Source organism: Plectropomus leopardus, chromosome 12, assembly GCF_008729295.1.
Source record: "Plectropomus leopardus isolate mb chromosome 12, YSFRI_Pleo_2.0, whole genome shotgun sequence".
Lineage (NCBI taxonomy): Eukaryota > Metazoa > Chordata > Actinopteri > Perciformes > Serranidae > Plectropomus > Plectropomus leopardus.
This window is the reverse complement of record NC_056474.1, coordinates 12,972,886-12,990,473: the sequence shown is the minus strand read 5'-3', so window position 1 is coordinate 12,990,473 and position 17,588 is coordinate 12,972,886. Positions and strand designations below refer to the sequence as shown.

Here is a 17,588-nt window from a genome sequence, read left to right as displayed (position 1 = left end):
TGTTCACAAAAAACGGGAATGTTTTTCCTTTGATGGAATCCCAAGTTACATCTGTAATTTAGAGAGCACTGCCAAACAAATCGAGTGTAATATCTTCTAATGGAGAATTAAACATGTCGGCGAAGGAGAAAGTATTAAAACATCAAAGCCAGACGCCCAGTGCCTCTCACAGTCTCCTCTTTCATACACATCTTGTAAAGTCGAGGCTGCTAAATGAAAGCTTGTCAGTTTTGGCAACAAGATATCAGAGCGGTTTATGTGATTGGAGTACATGGGGCCGGGTTTCAGGTTCAGGTGGTGTTCTCTGTGTACCCATGTAAATGAGAGAGGCCACAGTCTGGGACAGGGCACGCTGTGAGCGGAGCGGAGCGCATCGAGATTCTCAGATGTCCGATAATGTAGGAGAGAAAACAGTCATCTGTTTGAGGTGCAGCTCCCTCAGGAACACCTTTGAAGTGAGGAGAAGAAGAGCTGAACCACAATGAAAGTTTTCCACAAAGTCAAGGTGAAGACATCTACTGCCAGCTGTGGATAGTATGTCCACTCAAAGTCAGTATTTAAGTACAGTTTAAATATACTCTCTGACACTATAGTGACAACTGTAGTTACTTTACAGTTGAAAATTTAAGCTAAAAAAACCCTCATAGGCTTCTAAAGTAGCATTCATTTTCACCGATTAAACCCGTTGTTCTCCCTCCTTAAAAAAGGCAGCGTGAAGTTAGGGCTCCTTGTTACATTTTTAATGTTACAGGTTGTTGGCAGTTACACTAAAGAGATGTTTCCCCTCCTAACTTCTCAGATTGTTTCATTTAAATAATTGTTGCAGCCTAAAGACTGAACTTATCCAATATTTCACAGACACCACAGATAAGAGAAAGAAGTTTGTTTTTTCTTCTATCCCAGGTATATCCCTTGACCCTTAGGGAGGCCCTGACCCCCACTTTGGAAACCACTGGACTAAACCACTGTGCTGTAGTTAAAGCTAGCTCCACTTTGACCAGCTGCAACAGTACAATGCTATTTATGCCTTGATACATCACAATCTAATAATGTAATATATATAGTGATTGATCATTTTTATGCAAAAGTGTACTAAGAATTTATGACCTGGTTACTCAAGATGATCTACAGACCTTACAATGAGCAGTCTCATGTAGGAACTATTTTCTTATCACAGGGACTACATTCGCCAACTGAATCACTTTACAGAAGCAAACGTGCATTCACTTTTAGCTCACCTAGCACTGCTGATGTTTCAGCTCAGCCGAGAAGGACACCATTATTGTTTACATTTTGCACGGTAATGAGCATGAGCCTCTCCTCCATGAGTAGATGCATGCTTCCTTCTGCACAGTGCTACAATTGGCAGGTGGAGAAAGAAAATAGTTCATGCATGAAACAGCTCACAACAAGGTCTGTGGATTATCTTGAGTAACCGGGTCATGATATCTGAAACGAGACATTGCCGTTGAGTTTTTCAAATATATAGTTTTTTGGTGCTTCTATAAGCCGAGTGCCATCTAGTTCCATTATATTGGAGAGAGGGCATACATCTATCCTGCTGATATCTCCAACACTCTGAAAGTGACACCAAAATTATCTAGACTAAAAAATAGCACTAAAGATAAGAGGAAATATGTGATTTTTCGATTTGGGGGTGAACTGTCCCTTTAAAGCCCCGTAGCTTACTGTCAGGTCTTGTAAGCTAATGAACTTCGACAGGACTGCGTGGGTTGGATTGGTCAGCTTTGACTGACAGGCCTGGAAACATGAACAAACAACCTCTCCACTGTCACTTCATTTTGATTCAGATATTTCTGATTGGTACACAGAACTATGTGACATCATCTTTGAACTGAGGCCTGTTCATCTCACACTAATGGGAAGCACAAAAAATGTCTTAAGTGAAACAACCAAAACTGCTCTATAGGCAAAAAATGTATGTTCCCATTACTTAAAGAAAGAGTATGTTCTTTGCATGCTAGAGTCTTCCTTATAATAGAGTTCTTACCGTGCAGTACTTGTTCATTTAGGAGTAAAAGATCTGAACACTTCTTCCACCACTGCTGTCACATTTGCATCAGGGAATTCAAAAAGATCATGTTGGAAGAAAAATCTAAACTCAAAATGGAAAAGAACGCAGCTTTCCCACAGGCTGCAAGTTAAAATTGTGCAATGCGTGACAAAACCTCTCTTTCCTGCATGGAACATGAGGTCATTTTGAAACAGGGGGGGAAGGGGAAGCAATAATTATTCTTGCACAACTCAACTTCCGCCTGAAAAAACTTCGCATATATCCGCAGTATATGTAATGTCAGCTGTGTTAGAAGCAATCTCAGAATGAACTAAAATGCTCCCCTGGCTGAAAAAACAAAAAACAAAAACGTTTCCCCCCTTTCCCTTGTCAGGCTGGGAATACTGGGGAAAAGTTCAATGACCTCTCTCTCAGGCAACCAGCTGATTTTCATCCAAGGGGGAGAGGAATGAGTGGAATGCATTGATGTGTGGAAACAAACAACCGCACTGTGTGCCCGAGAGGCCTGATATGAGAAGGAATGAACCTTGAGATAACCAAGTCGGACGACAAGAGACAAGACTTCACCCCGTACTCGCATTACGTAATAAAATAACATTTAAATCCTTTACTGAGATAGAGATGAATGCAATTAAGGCCTATTCAAGCAGCTAAGGGCTGGGGTGGACACTACTTCTGTTCCTGGTCTTTTATCCTTTCTTTGGTCTGAGTTCAATGTGACTCTCAGGGACCTTGGAGACAGCTATGTTGAGCAGCGTGCTTTCAAAACGGCCGATTGTTTGAACTATCTGGCGCAAGTTGGCTCACTCGGAGCAGTGTGACCTTCCCTGTCTTGTATGCAGAGACCAAAGGGAAACAAGCACAGCCTACCTGATGAATGATAATAAGTTGCCTATTGTGACAATGAAGGTCTGCTGTGAAAATGTACGGAAAGCTAATAAGGCTCACGTCAGTGTCATAATAGAGGAGGGTTTTTTTTCCCTTTTGGCATTTTGTCTCTGGAATAATCCATGGAAAATGTCATTAGTGGTATTCAGTGACTGCCTGAGAAGCCTTGATGCCGCTGTGCAGTGAATATCAGAATATACTGCCACAAAATTTGACTTTAAAGGGACAGTACACCTCAAAATGTTTTTCTTCTTAACTGTAGTGCTATTTATCAATCTAGATTGTTTTAATGCAAGTTGCAGAGATGTCTGTCTTCTCTCTAATGTTATGAAGGTAGATGACACTTGGCTCTACATTTGAAAAACTCATAGCCATGTGTCATTCCAGAAATCATGACCCAGTTACTCAAGATAATCCACAGACCTTGTTGTGAGCAGTTTTACATAGGAGCTATTTTCTTTCTGCTGATCTACACCTGCCAACTGTATGACAGCGCAGAAGGAAGCGTGTTTCTACTGCTAGACCACTAACCTAGCTAACATTTACAGCTCTGATGAGGACGCTGCCATTTATGTTTACATCACCCGCTGTCACGAGTTTCAGTTCAATTGTACAGTTTCGTGTAGGAACTATTTTCCTGCTACCAAACTTCACCCACCAACCATAGCAGTACGCAGAAGAATGCGTGCATCTAGTCATGGACGAGAGGCTCATGCTCATGACAGTGCAAGACGTAAATATTAATGCTGTCCTCCTCGGCTGAGGTGTCATGTTAGCTAGCTCGGTGGTGCTAGCAGTGGATGCATGTTTCCCTCTACGTGGTGATACATAAAGGTCTGTGGATTGTCTTGATTAACTGGGTCATGTTTTCTGGAATTAAACATTGCTTTTGAGTTTTTCAAATGTATTTTTAGGCGCTTTGAGCACCAAAAGCCGAGTGCCATCTAGTTCCACTATATTTAAGGGATGGCAAACATCTCGATGGCTGATATATCCAACACTCGGCAACTCAAACCAAAACAATCTAGACCAATAAAGAGCAATACAGGTAAGAGGAAAAATATGTGTTTTTGATTTTTGGGAGAACTGTCCCTTTAAATCATAGAGGAAAAAATCAAACTTACTGTATATTGAGCTGAGGTTGTGGAAAAAGTCCTTTTTATTAGTATTTTGTGTCCTTTAATGCCCATGTGGGTGTTTTTCACGAGTACATTCCTCTACTTTCTAAGTCAGCAGATGTATCAGCTGAGAATCAGATGATTGTTGAGTCAGATGACTTTAACAGTCAACTTTATCCAAGTTTGCTCTATAAACTTCTATGGACTGAGCTAATCTACTCCTGCGTCTCCAACTCTCTTCTAACAGCATGAGCTCCAATTAAACCAAAGCCATTTGCTCTACAAGCTCCATTTTACTTTGGTCTCTCAACCCTGGTGGCCTAATCGCACTTTGCCAACCATCCATACTTCTTCACAGCAATTACCTCAGCAGTCCAAACCTGGCTGCAGCACATGTGGCAGTGAGAACGCCTGGACTGCCTGTTTATAGCTTTATAGGCCTCCTCTCCTTGCTTGCCCTTCCATCTCTCCTCCTCCTCCTCAACCCGGTTAGCCTCACCTCCTGATCAAAGACACCTTGTGAAGTCCGTTCATTTCATCCAGGAATATTTTTTAACCCACTGTCCTCCCTGGAGTGCAGGAATGTGGACTCGCTTTAATTCAAATCTGGAAACATTGAAGGTCAAGGGGTCTGAGTGCCCGCCATGATAGATTGGGTGGTATCAGAAAATGAGTTTGCAAAGCTAGCTGATAATCAAACTCTTTTTTTGAACTGCGGAAAATACATACTTATTGGACTTTTTCTTAATTCTTTTTTACAGCTTTTTCACCACCAAGAGCTAATAAATGTGAAAGATAAATGAAACACTTTATAGGTCAATTTGCAGAGTTGATTAAACTCTTCGCGGTAAGATTTGCCGACATGAAGCTCGTCTAGACATGTCACACTCCTCTATAAAGCAAAATGGCGCCTGACATAACTGAACCCAGGCATCATAAAAAATTTGCTCTGACATAAGTCACAAGGCGGCTGCATCCTTAGAACATACACAGGCGTGAGGCATAACTGTATTGTCAAAGAAAATGCCAAAAAATGCTAAACAAAACACCCAAGAAGAAAAGGAATCACTGTCGGTTCTCCAGTTTTCAATTCTCTCTGTTTTTTCTTTGAAGTATCTGTCATTATTTGAAGTTGTAATGACAGCCCAACAACCAATTAAAGGCAGCACACCTTCAGAGAAGACCCAGTGAAATTGATGTAATATAACGTTGTGGCAATACTGGGTAAGCCCCTGCCGGCGAGATCTATCCGTGTCAGAAGTGGCGTGCAGTAGTAGTCCTCTGAAAACAGCAGGGGTTATCTGTGACAGCAACAAAATGTCTGTTCACTGCAGCACGCTGCCAGAATTTGGTTGTAGGTTTGGGAGGACATCAAGAGTTCGGGATGGCAAGGAGTTTCATGAACACTGATCACTGCCCTGAAACACTAGGAATCGGCGGCAACGCTCCCTTGGCAAAGCTTTTATCTTCCAAACGTCAGGGGTGAATCGTTTTCTCTGCACTTCAAACCTAATCAGTCGTCATCAAAGGTGACTGCCAACAGGGTGGTGCTGTGTGAGCTTTACCAGGAGTGAGAGCTCTCGGTTGTACACACACACACACACCCCAACTGAAAGCCGTCAGCATAAAAGTGTTAAAACATCTCGCCAAGGTCTTTCCACAGAGACACTACAGCATGAATTTCAATAAATCACCTTCATACACGATCTGACATTTACAGCTGCTGGTTCACTGCGTTAATTGAGTCTTTGCTCAGAGATACCGACACAAACTATCGGAAATGCTCAATCAATACCACATAGTCAAAGTGATACCTGAGCACTGGCTGACCTCACTTAGCGTCCACTGACACGGATCAGATTTCCTGAGGGCTATTTGCTCTGCTGCCAAAAATCACATTCGGGAGGGGGTGCAGAGAATTATTTACCCCAGACCTCCACGGACGAGGCAGAGAAATCTATTTACCATCATCTGGCTGTTGTCATTTTGTTCTTTTTTTTGGAGGGCATATACTCAGCATTTCAGAGAAGAGCCAATAATGGCATGCTGTTTGTTAATGGCCAGTGCTGTGGCTAGTTGCACCGGGAAATCCCAGCGGAGACTGTAGTGGTGTGTGTGTGTGTGTGTGTGCAAGCATGTTTTGTGTGTGTTGAGGCTGACTGGCACGACTAACAGGAAGCTAGGCACCCTGGGGCCATCTGCTCCCTGCCATGGCTCACATGTCACTGTGACAACACAGCATTATTGATTCACACTACCACATCCGCTTCTGTGTGCACACGCCGAAGTGCCACAGTGTATGTGTGTATGCATCCGCGCGTGAGTGTGTACACAGCCATTTTGTGGACAGCAAATAATTGATTTGCACCAGTACATCCGCTTCTGTGTTTGCCTGCTTGTGTGTGCTTATGAACTCTGTAAACCTTAAAGGGTCAATTCCCCCAAATCACAAAATTACATAGTTAACACTGGTGGTATCTGGACAGGCATATTTTTATGTTAATGATTCATTAAATGATGGTGTCTCTTGTAGTAACTGGAATTGAATGCGTTATTTCAGCATCTTCTGTCAACTTTATGGGGCACTTTAACCTTTCAGCTCCTTGTTTTTGGTTTTATGGCCATAAACTCTATTGTTTTGGTTTCCTTGCTTCTCTTATATGCAAGGTGACCAGCGCCACTCAGCAGCTGTGTAGCTGGACCTATCACCAAAGCGCTGTGTCAGAGATGGAGAAAGCTCTGAAAGCACTCACTGTGGTATAGGGAATAAAATGCTATGGGTTTTTTGCATTTTTTTAAACCAGTCACAGTTGTCTTGGGCGTGGCTAAGGCCAGTATGCACCTACTGTTAACCATAGCTTCATAAATGGCTCAGTTGCGATATGCATTGCCAATTTTAACTTAGGTATACTTTGTATACATTTGTTGGACCAAATTGAAAGCGACACTTGGTCTTGTTTTGACTCCGCCCACGAGTGTCTTGTGTCTAGTTTTAATTTTTACATTCTTTTAATGGGTTTTGGGTGCGTTTACACCTGTACTTTCATGTGATAAAGCACAGTCCAACCGGAATCTGATCCCCCAAAACACATTTTAATGCAAGGAGTAAAGGGGGTCATTGTGTTTTTGCCAGAAACAATAGCCCCTTTTACAGAGATCCCATGATAGCGCCACAACAAAGGAGCGTCCTTACACCGACTTCTTTATACAGAAGCAAACAATGCAGACATAATGCTGCTCGGTGTATGATTTAAGACAGTATGCTGAGACATGTACCTCAACAGCATCAGCCTCCTTTGTGACATAAAATATTTGCATCAGGCAGTGCTTTCTAAACATTGAAAATGGTGTAACATGGCAATAACAATATTTTACCGTTTTTGTTATATGGTGGCTGTGTCTTCTGTTCTGAGGGTGAGGAGCTCCCACCCTCAGAACATATTTGTGGACATATTTGGTTGCTGTTCTTCTTTGAGAGTTAGTTGCTAACTGCTGCCAGTGATTTTGAAATGTCTTATCGGTGGGTCGCACACATAACACATTGTCCGTTCCACTGGCTTTCCCTCTTACAAAGACGTCAATTCTGCACTGTTACTGCCTCTGCTGCTAACGTAAAGGTGAAACAACTCTTTCGCCCCACGCTACGATTGTACATTTTATACAGAACAGCGAGACGGAATAACAGCATGACTTTCCTGCCTTGATCGAGCTGTGCAAAATCGGCTAATGTTGCATGTTTTAGAGATTTTAATAATCTCTGTAAACTTTTGTAATGGGATTGATTATTTTGCAGGAACTGACAGCTGCGAGGGGTAAGTGAGAACGTTTTGTGGAAACTGGCCCTTTAACAACCATTTAGGTTATGCTATGCATGCAACAGGCTCTCTCTTTGTGAACAAGGAAGTCATTTATGATACACTCCCAGCTGCATTTCAATCAGTGGTGGCTATTGTTGCTCAAAAAATTAATTGAGAAGATCAAATCTCTTTTGAAACCCTTTTGGGGGTTTGTCCTAGAAATATCTACAGTAGCTAGACAATGGGAGGAACCGTTTAACCTTGCCCTATATTGATATGCTGTGCAGCTTGCAAGGGTGTGCCCAGTGGCAAAGTCAGCTAGTGTCTCAGTAGGCTCCTCATTATCCAGCTCCCACCATGACAGGAGAGGTGGAAAACTCTTTTATCTGCCATCTCAAATGGTTCATTGGGACCTTTTTTTTTTTCTTGTGTAGATTGTGAGCGAGATTGTGATGTGAACGAGGCGATAGTGCTGAAGCCAACAGGGCAGGGATTTATGTGTAACATGACAATTAAAGGACCACACGGGAGCAGCGATGGTAACGCTGCTATATTTAGAGGCCTCTCACATGTCCCTGCATTTTTCACGAATCTGGAACGTTACCTGACACTGAAAGCCAGGTCTCAGGGTATTAGTGTGTTGTTTATGAGTGGATTGGGCACGTGTGCGTTTGTGTGAGTATGTCGATGGCGGTGAGGTAAGGGACAGATAGAGAGAGAAAGAGGGTGAGAAAAAAAGAAAGGAGAGACTCTTGGCTGGAGCGCAGACAGCCTTTGGGTTTCTACTTGAGGGACATCCACTTAGTGTCCGAGTTTATCTGCTCTATATATTATTCATCAGTGTGTGTTCTGACTGGAATAGTAGTGCTTTTAAACAGCTCGGCACGTGTCCCTCATGAAACAGGAAAACAGCGGGTTTAGGTGATTACTGATTTCTACAAAAAAATCAAACCAAACACAATCATATGGCTGAATTCACAAACACCACTCAGTAGGCTCACATGGCCCCAGAGGCGTACATAAAGACAATTTTGCAAGAGGCAAACATAAATAAACCACACACCCGTCAGCACGCAAACCACCTACAGTAGTTCCTGAATGAAGCATACTCAGCTGACATGATCGTCTGACAACAAAAGTCGCCCACACCCTTCGCTGGCCACTCAGGAAAGAAACACCCAGGTCGTCTCCATTATTTATTCACAGTCGCTGCTCTCCAGCAGACATTCCTCCACCTCTCCTGAGGAGGCCCAGAAATAAGCACACAGGATGGGGCGGAGGGTCTCTGGGGAGAAGTGAGGTCGTGGAAATAGGCACAGCGCTCACAACGCACCAGAATTATATTCCAAGAAAAAATATTTCTCTGCTAACCGTGTTGTAAAAATTGATTTCCATTGCTGCACGTTTCTGCTGTGCTCATGAAATGCTTGGCATGTTTGGAATGGTTAAGATGGCGTAAGCGCAACATAAAAGCAAGGAGTGTCATGTCGAGCTGCAAAGAGATCAAACTCGATGTCTGACCTTACGTTCCAGTCAACAGTATCATAAAACATCCTTTGTTTGGGTGGATTTTAGTTTCAGAGAGACGGCGCGTCTTCATGATGCCAGCCTGTTCTATAATTAAGACTGACAGCATGTCTACAGTTTGAGGACTGACTTGATTTTATTGTTCGAAAAATAAAAGAATTGCAGTTTTGAATACAAAGCTGAATTATTCATCACACCGTATCCAGCTGCAACAAAACCTTATGTTTGTTATTCTATGTAGAGAAATGCTGGAGGCTGATAAGGCACAGCAGGCATTAGTGCAAGAAAATATATTTGGTTTTTGGTGAAAATGGTCAGAAAAAGGTCTGAAATCTAGTATTTTTCTTTTGTGAATTTTGTGATGGAAACGTATCATCGTCAAGCAATACGGAAAGACAAATTGTATCACTGTTTTAAATGTAGATTAGATGACATGTAATCTATGTCATTATAGGTACCTAACAGTCAGCTACTTGTTTCATTTAGGCAGTGATTCAGATACAAGTGACCTCAGAGTAAAGTGACCAAAGCAGTCACTCTATTGTCACTGCACCAGCTAAACTTGAAAGTGTTATTAGATCTGCTTTCCAAAGTATTCCAAACACAGGACTGCAGATTTGGAACAAAGGTCTTTGTGCATCAGAGACCCCTACAGCAGAGAGACCCGAGATCTCTCCAGGCCTGTTCCTGAAAGAAAGTGTGCATGTCAGACTAATTCAGAGAGTTGCAGCCCAGAGCTGCCTGCGTCTGTAGGAAATGTTTCTGAGATTACAGTTGCCGGGCTGATGGGTGTAAACACAGTGGCAGATGGCGAGCGACTGCGCAGCAAAAGGGGTACAGTATGGGGAAAAACCTTGGCTTGCTCCTCTCCACACTGAGCTCTTTTGTGGTGTACGCTCTCCACTACAGAGCTGAGAGTCAACATCAAAACTCAGTGTTCGCTATGGACATTTTCTGCCTCTCCAACAGTGAAATTATCTTGTTATTTCTCTATTTTGAAATGATGCGTGGGAGGGAAAAGCCCCTAAATGCTATTTGCATGAGTAATTGTTTATTCCTCCATCTGATTGCTGGAAAAAAGGAAAGCAGAGTTTGTCCTGCACTCTAATTTTGTGAGGCCAGACTGATAAACAACCACAAATTAACATATGTAGAAAGGAAACAACTGGTTGTGACAGCCCGCAGAGTGAAAAGAAACAATTTCTGGCTTAGAACGGATGCATCAATCATGACTTATAGAGCTCATTACACTGTAAAGCATGTCTCCCCAACCATGGTTTTGTTTTGTTAGGAGAACCGCTCTCAGCCCTGAGAAACATAGCCATGAACACTTCCTGAACGTTGCCATGGTTAGTATTGACTGTGTTTAACATATTGAAGTTGCATCTAGGAGACACAAATTGGATGTAATCGAGATCTCATTGGGATTTTTTCTTGCTTTCCTGTGAGCTGCAGGCGCCTCCTTTGTGAGTGAGTTTGTTTGGGTTTTTTATTCCTCCCCTTCTCTGCCGACATGTCACCTATATGGAGATTAATGACTTCCTCGCTGTCCCAGATCCACTCTGCCTCAACGAGAGAGGAGTGGGGCGCAACCAGATGCCCGCAATACCGTAGCAACATGCAGGTCCCACCCGTCGACTAGCAGATTGTACTCAGGGAATCCCCCACAGGATGGACCCAACCCAAACCAACTTACATTGTCTTTCCCTCATACACACACACACACACACACACACCTATGACACAGAAATAGGCCACCCGGCTTGCAGCATTCCTCAGACACCTGATCCTGCTGTTTGACACATCAAAGAAGGTTTTCAGGTGATTTAAGTCCTTTGTCCTGTATACTACATAAAAAGAAGACACGCCCACAGCCATGCCAGCTGTACCGTGCTAAATAATAATGTCAGCATGCTGACATGCTCACAGTGGCAATGCTAACGTGCTGGTGTTCAGCAGGTATATGTACCATGTTTGCCATATTATTGTGAGCTTTTCCAAACAACAGTAAAGAAGTAGTACACCTGACTGTGATGGGGATATTATTAGTTTTGCAGGTATTTGGAAATAAAAGTCAGAACTGATGTTGCAGCCCAGTCGCCAGAAGAAAATGCTGGCATTGTATCTTTCTGCAAAAACCATAAATGTTACATTTGCATGATTCATACATATCATATCAACATTTTCAAAGAGGTGTAGTATATGACCTGACATCATCAAGGGGTGTAGGGAGTGGTGGATGGCAGGTCACCTATGCGAGATGCCTGTCAAGCTGCAGACCATTTTTATAGTGATCGGTTGCTGTGATTTTAGTGACATTTTAGCCACTAAATGAGGGTGTTTTGTTGCAACCCTTCGCTGTTTTTCTAGCTGCTCTTTAGGCACCAAACATGGGTGTTTTGTAGTGACCCATCACTGTTTTTCCACCAGCTCTGTAGGCAATATTGTTTTGTATATTATGTTTTGTGACGAGCCATCACTGTGTTTCTAGCGGATTTTCAGGCACCAAACATTGGTGTTTTTTAGAAACCTATCGCTGTCTTTCTAGCTGCTTTTTAGGCCCCAGATGTGTTTGATCTGAAGGGACCTGTCGCTGTTTTTCCAGTAGCGTTAGTGGTATAAAAAGTGGGTGCTTTTTTTACCAATACATCACAGATTTTCCAGCAGAGACTGTGCGCCCAAAACTGGGTATTTTAAGCAAAAACATGATCTTTTATCTAATCATGACCAAGTGTTTTTTGTGCCTAAACCTAACATATTAACCATGGCATTGTTAAAGCATAAGTATCAGCTACAAAATAATGTTTTTTTTCTGGCAATTAGGTTGAATGTTGCCACTAGATGAAGTATGATTAATTCTCTGGGGACCATAGATGTCTGCACATGTTCCACTACAATCCATCTAATGGTTGTTGAGATATTTCAGTTTGGACCAAAGAGATAAATTTGTCAACATCATTTCTGGAGCTGTGTCAGTTAGCCTTCCAAAGTTGTGCAACCGCTGTTTATCTCTCAGAGCACATTTTGGCATTTTGCTCCGTGCTGCCCCCTCAACCAGTCAAATGTCTGAGGTCACGCATGTAATTTCAGAAGTGGGACGCCGTCCATCACTTTGTTCAATCACTTGGTATTTACTGAGAGGACCTGTAAATAAACACAGGTGCACCACGTGTTTGTGAGGCTGCAGCCGAAATGCAATCGTCCCCTGATGAGTGCAATTTCTGCCACCACAAAGGATGAATTGATACAGTGGAGAAAAGTGAGCGTTGAGGACAATGAAAGGACAGTTTTTTACATCCCAGAGTGTGGGAAGTAGTCAGTGCAGACTGGGAGCCTATTTCACCCTCAGCTGGGGTTTTTTGCAAATACAGTAACTGCTTTGTTATGTCTGAAGGGCAGATAGTTTTGTTTAACCAAAGGTGTATTTGACTCACCGGTGATGCCTAGACTCAACAGTGATTAGTGGGCATTCCTATTTCGGGCTCAAATTGTCTCAAAAACAACAGGAAACAGAGGGTGGCTGATAGAAAGCTGTTTCCATGCCACTCTCACATGTCATAATGTCAGTAATAGGTTGATTAGCCCCCAGCTGTTATTTTAAGGGTGGTGGAAAACAGAGGAGTCACCTCTCGCATACAAAAACACGATAGGCAGCGTAAGTGTCTTTAAATCCAACCTGTCTAAACGCACATAGAACTGTTTATTCTGTGTCTTCATTGTTATGTCAAAGCTGTGTAAACCCAATTAAGAGAAAATAATACACTTGTTAAAGTCTGTCCCCTCACAGAGCCAGAGGCAGCACCAGTGTCCAGATGGTGGATGAAATTAATAAATCGACAGACAAATATTTTTGACCTCGAAAATGTGTGACCCCAAATGGATAGAAACCCAAAGCAAAGTCCAAGATAAGGAGATTAGACATAAAAACACATTTGGGTCATCACAAAAAGCTTTCACACTAAAACAGATTGGTTTCCAGATAACATCCAAACAGCGGCAGCTATTGTCAGGGTCGTAGTTACTACCGAGGACACTGAGGTCATGTCCCCGTTTTTTCTGGGAACTTGCCCAAACAGCTGGGGGGTGTTTATGTCCTACAATTAAAAAGGTACATGGTGGGTATTTATTGGCTGATTCCACTAGTTTATGACTCAGACATTTCATTTTGACTATCTTAAGGCCCTTTTTATATGTATTCAGGTACTTTGAAAACAGTTATTTTCCTCTTCGTTTGGCCTCACGTCCACTTGCAAACTTAGTGACCTATAGTTTGCCTCAAGGGATCTAAGCTAAGTTTTTTTTAAGGTAGACTTGTCAAAACTCTAGTTATTGTGTATCTGTGTGACAGAGCATTTGAGACACAATGATACAATGATATAAAATCTTCAATTCGTGCATGCATGAGCATGTGGAACAACAACAGCAGACTACTGCTTTGATATTTTGTTAGCAGTGCCTGATCTAATGACTGTACACTTAGTAGGGGTGTAGATCACCTGTTCCATCACGATATGATATTATATCACTTCTTTGGACATTGAAATGATATTTACTGATGCCACAATGTCTGCCACGATATGAATTCGATAAGATCAATTCAGGGACCTGTGATCGATATGAGATGATATCTGTATATGTCCTTATTGTCTCTTTTCTTGCTGTTTGCCATTGTCTGCCTGGTGCTAGGCTGCTAGCACTGAATGTTTAGGAAGGAGTTGTGCTTGAATGCAAATGGTGTAAAAGACATGGGATTTTCAAAATAACATGATAATATGTATCAGTGTTTCCACTTTGCATTGGTAATATTGGATAGTTGATCATTGAATCAATAAAGATTGATGTATCGTTACACTCCTAAAAGTCAGTAGCCTACTGCTGTACCACTTTATGGACGAACTGAGGCGTTTGCTGCGCCCAGCGTACCTTAGCATCCACTGTTTAAAGTCCACTAGAAACCGTTTTGGATCGGGACCAGTCGAACTGGATGATGAGTCAGTTTTGAGAGTGATTGTTGTCGATGGCAAATGGTAGGAAAACTTAGACATATCCAGAGCATCACTGTCTTTGAGTAAACTCCTTATATCGAAGGGGAATCAAAGGTGATGAGATCTCTGGTTAGTGTTTGGAAAAAGGTGACCTTTTAACTTTATTATCTTTGCAATGAGGGGAGGCTGCTTTTGCGTTTTACTGTGTATGTGAATATTCTGTAAAAGGAAAGTATGTGTTTTTTAAAATATCTGTATAGGTGTAGACAGGGCCTAAAGCACAAAGGGATTCACTCATCAGTACCAGAATTTGATTCCTGGCTACACAGAGACATTTTGAAACCACATTTAGGACTTAACATGTGGACATAAAAGTTTTCAGAGCGTATGATCGCAGAGAAAAATAAACAAACATGAAAGATCCAAATATTTAAAACATGATTCTTTTCTTTTGATGCATCTGGTTAGATTATTTTAAGAGCAGGTGCATTGGGTCAGAGGGACGCATAACCTAAGATCCTGTCTACAGCCTTGACACCACTCAGCGGAAATCTCTGATAAGAAATCTTAGCAATTTAGGGTGGGGGGCATAATTCAGAAAGACACCAGAACAAAAACAACAAATTTTTAGTTGCCTAAGAAAAATCTCATATCCTGTAGTATGTAAGCATAGCTACAAAAAACACGGGAAAAGACCTTTTTGGCTTGTGTTGAATGATAGAGCGACTTTTCTATATTTCAAACACAGCAAGTCAATAAAAAAGGATAAGCTGAATTTCACAAAGCCAAAGTAGAGCACAGACAAAGCTCTGTGTCTGCAGTGTCGGTTATTAAATGTCAGGTAATAACTGAAAAACACACCTCAGGAAATTCCCCACCTGACAGGCATTCAAATGATTATATAAATCAACATCAGTGTCTTATCTGTCTGTACTGAAGATCAAAACATCCCAGGTAGAAACTGACAAGTTCGCATGTTTCTGTATTAAATTGATTCAGTTTGAGCCAAAATAATTTTCCCTCAGTGCTGAGAGCAGAAATCCCCCAAAATGACCCAAAGTGGAAACATACGCTTTCAAATAATCCCGAATAATCCTTTGGATTAAAGACTGTACTCTCTGTCTCTCCAGTGGATGCAGAGCAGCAGAGACACTGTCATTTCCACCCAGCTGGAAAACACAGACTATGATGACCTACATTATCGCACAGTGGGCACGGGCTCCAGAGACCCCGAGCAGGCATCTCAGCAGCCCAGCCTGCGCCGGCTTCGAGGCACAGGTCTGAAAAAGCAGACAAAAGAGCTCCAACCTAGATGCACAGCGAACTGTGTGTTAAACACAGCGGCTGCAGATTATGTGATTATGTGTTCCTGGAGGGGCCCTCCCTCTGTTGCCTGCCTTTGATATGTGGCACAACCTGCCACCTCCGGGGGCAAGGCAGACTCAAGGGGAATGTTAAATGGTCCTTCCCTTTGAGATGAAATGTTCGATATGAATCATTGATGACACCCCCCAAAATTTTTGATACCCTCCGGCTAAGATAACCAGGCAGCACAAATGTTATGCTCTCATTAAGAGCAATTCTGCTAATTAGAGGCTAATTCGTGGCAGATTGGTTTAATAGCTGTCGAGGAGCACAGAAGAGGAGGCTGCAGAAAAGGAGAATTGCTACAAAAATGGATATGATAAGAAAAACTTCTCAATGAATGTGAAGTGTGTAGTAGAGGTGGAGGAAAAATCAGTACAGCATAGTATTGCGATATTTTTTGCGTGGCAATATCGCATAGATAAAGACAGAAAGTACCATTTAAAAAAAAAAAAAAATATATATATATATATATAATATGATTAATATTACAAATAGATAGAAGAAAAACTTATTTTTCTACGTTTTCAAAATTACGATAACGCTGTAAAAAATTAAACCTGTATTGTAATAACTGTCATTATCCATCTTTATTTATTTAGAATTACATATAGATTGTTTGCTACTCTGATGTACCACTGGGTGACACACCCATTCATGTAATTTGTCATTTAAAAAAAAAGAAAAGAATGTCATCAATACATGAGCTCTGTAATAAGTCATGAACTAATACAGTGACAAAAAAAAAATTAAAGTTTGGGAGCATTTGGGAGCCTACTAGAATAATAAAATCAATTGTTTTTTCAGTCCACTAGATACATTTTGCTGCAATGAAAATAATTGAATAACTGAGATGAACAGACTGAAAACTTTATCATAACAGATAAAACATATGTTGACAAATTTTTCCTTTTGGGACAATTACGGATGAAAAAAGGAAATAAATTGAAATATATGTTATTGCGATGATTGGCACATCGCATCACATTTAAAATTGCAATATTATTGTATCGTGACTTAATTATACTGTATCTTGGGACCTTTCATAACTGAATCACTTTTTACCTTTTACTAGTTATTTTAGTGTTTTATTCACATTTTATTAAGCTCCACTCAGGGAGTGCAGAATGTAATTGTACACCTGTACAATGACAATAAGGTACTGTGATTCTGATTTCTATGATGATTCCCACCCCTAGTGTGTAGGCAGGTAGAGAAGGAGGGTAGATGCCTCTCTTCATTACTACCTGAAGTTTATGTGTCACATAGATGTGCAGAAAATGGCCCTGATGGCGAGGCCCTGTCCAGCCGTGCCCAGAGGCCATAACACATTAATTCAATAGTTTTCTGCTTGCTGACATGTGTCTGGCCTCCTCCCTGCTGCTACAACCATGACCCAACACATCACATCACAGCAGCACAGGACCACTTTGCGGCATGAAGCTTTCTTTACAAGTAAATGTTGAAACTGTCATAAAGCTTTTTCTATCATAATGCGTTAATTACTGTTTTTCGAGGCTTTTATTGCCACTAGAGCATATTAGGCTCTCCCATCTGCTCTATGACAGCTGCGTGACAGCCACTGGCTCGCTTGTGATAGGGCGGGATTTATATAGAGCGTCGGGAGGTGTGACAGAGCAGGTGGTCTGATTGGTTGAATAAGTTTAACAGCCACCGTGAACATCCAATCAGAGCAGCCCATGAATGACGCCGTCCATGTCTAGCGCTGTCGTGCGTAATAGGCACATCTAGAGAAATGGATTTATATTAATCGGCTACAGCTGTGGTTTTCTATTAAGTCATATCAGAATGCACATTTTGATCTCAGTTAAATATTTACACACGAGGTTAATTTATTAATTACAACCTTATC

At 41.7% G+C, this 17,588-nt stretch overlaps 1 protein-coding gene across 1 annotated transcript in view; it reads right to left on the bottom strand.

Moving 5' to 3' along the window:
- The window catches only part of bcl2b (BCL2 apoptosis regulator b), a 37,704-nt gene that overhangs the window by 19,000 nt on the left and 1,116 nt on the right, over nt 1-17,588 (bottom strand). The gene's annotated exons all lie outside the window — the stretch shown is intronic.